We start from the raw sequence: 7,376 nt of genomic DNA, 5'->3' as shown, positions 1-7,376 counted from the left end.
GTATAGGGAAATAGATAGTTTAATCTTACTTTTTTTCCATTTTACCTTTTTATAGATTTCTTGAGTATTGTATTTGAAGATCAAATTTTCTGTTAATTTCTGGTCTTTTTTAATCATTTAAGTTTGAAAGTACTTTATTTTATTGAAGATCTGTGTTTTCCCCTGAAAGAAAATGCTGAATTTTGCAATGTCATTCTTACGGAAATAAAATTTGAAATACAAATCTTTTGTTCTCCAGAATATTAGAGGCCCTCCAATTCTTTAATGTTGAACCTGTGTAATCCTAACCAGATTCCTTGGTATTTACATTGTTTCATTTTTGCAGCTTGCAGTATTTCTGAATTGAATTTTTATTTTGGGATCTCTTTCTGGGGGTGATTTATGGATTCTAGGACTATTTTATCTTCTTGTTTTAGGATATTAGGACAGTTTTCTGTGATAATTTCTTGCAAGATATTGTCCAGGGTCTTTTTCTGATTGTGACTTTTCAGGTAGACCAATAAACTGTAAATTGTTTCTCATGGCTCTATTTTCCAGGTTAGACATTTTCCCTAAAATTACTTTACATTTTTTTTCTATTTTTCAACCTTTTGGTTTTGCTTGATGAAATCTTGGTGTCTCATAGAGTCCTTAGTTTTTAGTTTTCCAATTTTCTTCAGGTATCTTATATGCTTCTTTTTACAATTAATTTTACTTTTAGAGAAGTTGTTTTCTTTTTCAGGTTTTTTAAATTTTTAAATGAATTGTTTTCCTTTTCAATTTGGCAATTTTGCTTTTAAAGGTATTGCTTCTTCATTTTTTTTATAATTCTACTGCATGACATTTTTCTTCTTCCCCTCTTCTTTAATTTTTAAAATTCTTTTTGAGTTCATCCAAAAGATGTTTTTGGATTTGAAATCAATTCATAAAACCCTTTGAGGCTTAACATGTAGGCAATTTATCCCTGCTTTCTTCATCTGAAATAGTATTTTTATTGTTCCTATAAGAATATTAGCTTTTTATGTTTAGTACTCTTTTTTGTTTTGGGTTTTTTTAACCTCATTTTAAAAGTGATCTCTGCTCCTGGGGCACAGAGTGTATAGTCCCAAATGTTTTGTGCTGGGACTAGGTGTCTAGTCCCTGCTTTTCAATTCTACTGTGGTATGGGTTCTTGGTTTGTTAGCCTTTGTTAGGGTAGCCCAACTCAGTTCCACCTGTTGCAACAGTCTTCCCGTTGAATTTGTCTTCTGAGCTGGGGTTGGGATCTCACTGCTGACCTGTTACACCCAGTGAATGGCAGAGCTGGGACCTGACCTGTGCTGTGACTAAGTCTCCTGCTGCCTTCCCAGCTCTCCAGCCTATGGTGGACTAACACTCCCTCTTTTACCTATATGAAACAGACCTTTTTCTGAAGTTCCTCTGAGATATCTTGAGTTGAAACGTTGCTTTACCCTTTTTTTATATGTTCTGCCACATTAGGGTCTGTTTATAGGCTTCATTGAAAATTATTTCAGTAAAAGTTTTGGGAGCTTAGTAGTTTCACATTGGGACCTTTACTCTGTCTCTGGAAGTGTCCAAACCTACTGGAAAGGAATAAATAATAGTAATAATAAAACTTGAACAATCTTTGCTTTTTTGGTGATTTTTCTATTTTCTGATTACCTGTTCAGGGATAATTTCTGCTTCTGGAATGCCTAACTCCTCCATGAATTTTTCTTGGAAATTTGCTTCATTGACTTCCTGTAAAAAGCAACCATTTTTAAAAAAAAAGATAAGTAAAATATATTTTAAGGAAAATGAAAGCCAATATTTTGAAACCAATAAGCTAAAACTACTTTGAATTAGTTCTCTGATGATTTATTTTTTCATTCATGAAAGATTTCTGAAGAGATAACAGTGAAATCCTTAAGAGCATTTCCCACAGAATCTATGAAAGTACAGTATGGACTTTGAACCAACTTCCAGAGGGTGCAGGCTAAGCATGAAAGAGATATTAATCCAAAAGCATCCAGGTTGCATATATTGTATCATAAGAAACAATTTATTTACAGACACATAAATAAAATGTTCTTGATATATCTGCAGTAATATTTTAATCACTGCAACTCAATAATAAAATTTTGCAAGTTTTAAACAGCAGGAAAGAATCAAAGAAGTGATTTAAAAAGAGACTCCCAACTCCTTTGCAGATAAGGGACATACAAGGGAACGTAATATTGCCTATAGTTTCAAACTTTTTTCAAATGCATTGATTGTTTTAGCTAATGAATTTTCCTTTACTTTTTTTTCTTTCAGTGTTTTCAAATATTACTTTATATTTTTATAAAGTGTATGAAAGTCTCTGTAAGGGAAGAGTGACACTAGGAGAAATATTAACAATTTTTATAGAAAATCTATCAATAAAAACATTTGCTTTTTAATAGGAAAATGTTTTGTTAATAGTCTGAGAAAGGACTGTGAACCAGAATAAAAAAATGTTCACGTGAATAAAGAGAAAGGAGTATATATTCCAGAGATGTTATAGAGGTAGAAATGACAGTGACTATGTTGAAGATGACAAGCATGCTAATTGATTGACTGATTGATTGATTGTGATTGAATAGAAAGATTTGGGAGTCTTCTGTAGAGAGAGATAATTATTCACCCAATGAGAGCTGGTGAGATAAACAGAAAAAAAAAAGGTAGAGAGAGTAACCATTTTATGAGACAAGAGTGCTAGAGGACACTCAATCTGATTGAATGGGAGATGGAAGGTGATCTAATATAAGGAAAGGAGAAGTTTAAAATTGAGTTGTAGGGGCAGCCAGAAGAGAGGAATATCATGGAATGTGGAGGAGGAGGGAATCTGAATGCAGAAGGGGAACTTTACTGTGTCAGAAGTGATTGAGAGGCAAGACACTATAATAATTGAGGAAAAGTCAGTAAAATTCAACAATTAAAATATTACTAAGAACTTTTAGTTGAAAAAATTGAAAAACTGGGATCAAAAGCATCTACCATTACTATATCACAAATTATATCATAAAACAATACCATCAAAAGTCTTTGGTTGTAGTTTAAAAAGGAAAAGAAAAAGAAAGGCAATTTAGGAAAAAAAATGACTTTTACAACCATGTCTTTGATAGAAGTAAGAGAACCCAGAAGTCTATTAAAAAATCCATTAAAAAAGTAACCTGAGAATGCAAATGGACATGAGAAAGTTTCCATGTCCTAGATAAATGACAAAAAGTCTGAAAATCCGTTAGACCCAAAATAGATTTAGAAGAATATCATGTCCAGTATAATAAAATAATCTCTAGGAGAATAGTTACCTTTAATATGTGAAAGGAATAAAGTAATATTCAAACATCATATAAAATAGAAATAGAAGAATGAAGATATGCTACTTGTTTATATGGTACTGAAGGTGCTGAAAACTAATAGCTGTAGAGATAACATTCAGAATTATTTGAGAAAAGTCAATCAAACAACCCTGCTCTCTGAATCATCAAATCCATTACTGAGCACCCATACTGCAAGGACATCAACGACAAGAGAAAGATTCCATACAGATCGATTTTCCTGCAGGAAATAAAGTGGATGCCTATTGATCAGAGATAAGCTGAACAAAGCACAAAATATTAATATAATGTGATATTATGTTCAGAGAGTAAAGAATCATTTATTGAGCATTTATCATGTATCATTTATTGAATTGAACTTGGGGGATACAAAGAATGGCAAAAACAGTCACCCATCCTCAAAGAGCTCACATTCAACTGGTAAATTATTCATCTAAAAGTATACATAATAGATGCTTAGACCACAAATTTATGGGGCCACTTGGCTAAACCTTTATCAAACACTACAGAATGAAGTAAGAAGAACAGAGACTATTCAGTATAACTAAATAAGTATATGTGTTTATGTGTTCATATCTACATGTATCTGTTGCTCAATTGTGAAAGTGAGGATATACAATGGACCAACACCTAGTTGATATACACAAACTATTTCAATAAACTTTATAAACTCTCCACCACCACACCTTCCCCTTTCCCCCCAAAAAAGTGTGGTGATGAATTTCAAACCATTTGTTTAAGTTGCAGATCATTGGGCCTGTCTATATAGAGATTTGATTTTAAAGATATTTTGAAGAATGAAAATAATAGAATAAAACAAATTATATTTTTAAGTCCTATATACTACTGGTGCATTTGGGATGATCAAGAAAACCCTTCTTTAGTTCCTTTTCTAGGAGATATTTGATAAATTTCTCCTTTGTCTCAGGGAATTCTCTCGTAATTAGAATTCTAGAAACCAAAATAAGGTCACATTTAGTTTCATGTTCATTGACTAGAAATTGGAACAAAATGAATATGCAATTATATGGCCCTCTATAATGACCTTTCAGAAAGCTTTAGGTTAAGGTGCAATTTAATTAACAGAAGAATAAATCAGCAATTAAAAATAAGTAAAAAAAAGTAAAAATCATTATAAAGTTTTCCAAATATGCTCTTGCAGATGCCATATGTACAGAACATAGCATTGGATCCTCAAATCTTGTAGGTTACCGAACAACAGAATATCATTTATATCTAATAACAAAAACTAAAACTAAGAAAGAAGAATGTTTCCTTTCTCCTATTTTTGCTGTTTCAGCTGGAATAAAATTTTCCATACAGAGGTGATAGCAATCTTTGCATCACAATGAATATAGGAAAGAAACATTTAGTTGAAATTATGTTTTATTTTTGCAAATGCAGACTGGGTTTCTTCATTTAGTACAATGAGATCAGCATCATTCACATTAATTATCTGATCAAATAGTTACAACTTGTAATAGAAAAATCATTATTCACATATTTATCAAATGACACCCCAGAGGATAATAACTTTCACACTTTCAAGACCCAGACTTTTAAAGTTGGGCTAATAACAGTACACACACACACACACACACACACACACACACACACACACACGTACACAATTAAACAAAAACAAAAAAAAAATTTCTCAAAAATTTATCAGAGATCCTAAGGACTGAAGGGGCTATACTAATCTCTCACCATGCAATCTTTATTTGGGGACATAGTCACTGGACTTTATCTAGACATTAATAAAAGTGTATTGAAATGCAGTTTGTCTCTGACCCATGATCAGATTCTTTATCTCCTTAGGGACCTTTCTGAGACTAAGCTTGCTCTGCTGGCATTAACTTTAGGAGCCCAAGATCATCTAAATCCATGTCTCCTAGAGGCATCAGAAATGAATTTTGATGAAGGAAGTTCAACTCAATGACAAAGATACTTGAGTAATCAAGACAATCTCATATACATTTCCCAAAATGAAATTATCAGCATTTCCCCCCTTTACTGAATTTAGTGTAAATCAAAATGCAAATGCTATCTTTAGAAACTGATTTCAATTATTCTACTAAGAGTCACAAGTACTAATATCAGAAGGTGGGACTGAGCATAGAAGACAGATGATTTTAAATCTGCTATTTACTTCTGGTGAGTAATAAATGTCAATAATAATAGAAAAAGAGAAGTGCCCTGAGTGAATCTGGGTCTTCAGCCTGGCATGGACAGGTTGGGCACAACTAGGGAAGGCAGGGGAGGAAAATTTCAGAGGAACAGAGCAAAAGTAAAGCATATATGATTCTTTTGTTGTTGTTGTTGAATCATAATCAAGAAACTTTCACTCTTAGATAAGAATGCTGACATTTCCTTTGAATAAATGATGTAACATAATGAGATTTAGAGGTTTCTTTCTTGTTTTACTTGGGAAAATACAAGAACCAGCATATGGGGAAAGAATCCATAACTTGATATTGTTTAGCATTTACCTTATGAATATTAGGCAACAGGATTTTTTAAAATGTTTTATTTATTTTTGCAAGGCAATGGGGTTAAGTGGCTTGCCCAAGGCCACACAGCTAGGCAACAGGATTTCTTGATGGTATCTTTTCACAGTTAACCACTTATGAGTTGTTTCTTGCACTGAATCCTTCTTCCAGAAAGCCTGGTCCTGAACCTGGAACTGATTTCTAATCTAGTAAACCCTAATTATATCCTTAGATTCATTTTCCTAGATGATTAAGTCATTTTACCTTTTTAACAAAAATCAAAGGTCAGGGAAACAACAGTTTATGTATCATAGAGGTTTCATAAAGTCCCTGATTTTATATTATATGTATGCACATATATATGTATGTATATATCTATATCTATATCTATATCTATATCTATATCTATATCTATATCTATATCTATATCTATATCTATATCTATATCTATATCTATATCTAATCTATATCTATATCTATATCTATCTATCTATCTATCTATATATATATATATATATATGCGTGCTATTGGATGATCAAGTAAAGAGCTAAGTGAAAGAATAAAGATCTGGTAGAAGAGCTTTCCTGAAGACTCTGTTCAGTTTCAATGGTTTCATGTTGGAAAATATTGACAGAAATGACTTACATGAGGATGACTTTATGGAGAAATTTATATAGCCTTGATGTATATATTTGTGTGGGTCTAGAAGTTATGCCCCTTACCTAAATGTCCCACTTGAATCTTCCCAAAGTCTTTCTACAAAGCTTGTTTCAAGTTACAAGGTGAATCTCAAGCTCACTTTCCAGATTTCTGTGCTGCACTTCCTTTCATTATGTCCATGATGAAAACACCTACAATCCTTCTCTTCTTTATCTGCTGTTGGATGATAGTAGTAATGAAGGATTCCAAGATCATTTTCATCTAGAACCACAAATAGTCCAGGTGAAATCCCACATCATTTCAAGAAATGTTAAGAATAATTAAATCACACACATTTAGGTTTGTTCTTTGTGAGTTCCTTCTTTGGGTTGCTTGACTGCTGCATTGGGAAGTCAGCTACAAATAATCCAGTATGTATGCATTCCTCCTCTAGGATTGAAGTCCATTCCAGAATCCTTTTTTAGGTATCTGCCCTTGGCACTTGACAAGTAAGAATGAATATATTCCTCTGATAGAATTGAAATGAATTCCAGAAACCTTTATTAGGTATCTTCTCTGCCGTTGGATCAAAGGATTGAAAGATGCGTCAAGATACTGCCCTTGAGATTATTCAATCTACTTGAAACAGTATTTTCCATAAGTACTTCCCAGATGAGAGAATATAGAGTGTCATTACTGTTATTGTTGTTGTTCAGTCACTCTTCTTGACTAAATTTAGAGTTTTGTTTTGCAAAGATAGTACAATGGTTTTCCAAGTTCTTGTGTTCTTTTTATTGATGTGAAAACTGAGAAATAAGATTAAGGGACTTGTCCACATCAGACAGCTGATTTAAATTTAGGTCCTCCTTACTCCAGGTCCATACTGACACTCTGACCCATACCCACTCACAGTAGGTAGAGTAG

At 32.7% G+C, this 7,376-nt stretch overlaps 1 long non-coding RNA gene across 1 annotated transcript; it reads right to left on the bottom strand.

The window, feature by feature from the left end:
* Positions 1-400: 400 nt before the first annotated feature.
* LOC141522222 (uncharacterized) lies at positions 401-7,139 on the bottom strand. Its single transcript, XR_012478162.1, has 3 exons — positions 6,536-7,139; positions 1,642-1,719; positions 401-1,559 (listed from the first exon to the last, which is right to left on the bottom strand). It is a non-coding gene; the product is annotated as an uncharacterized LOC141522222 (long non-coding RNA).
* Positions 7,140-7,376: the final 237 nt, after the last annotated feature.

This window comes from Macrotis lagotis, chromosome 1 (genome assembly GCF_037893015.1).
Source record: "Macrotis lagotis isolate mMagLag1 chromosome 1, bilby.v1.9.chrom.fasta, whole genome shotgun sequence".
In the NCBI taxonomy this organism is placed as follows: domain Eukaryota; kingdom Metazoa; phylum Chordata; class Mammalia; order Peramelemorphia; family Peramelidae; genus Macrotis; species Macrotis lagotis.
Note: the sequence above shows the minus strand (reverse complement) of the source record. Positions and strands in the feature narration are given on the sequence as shown.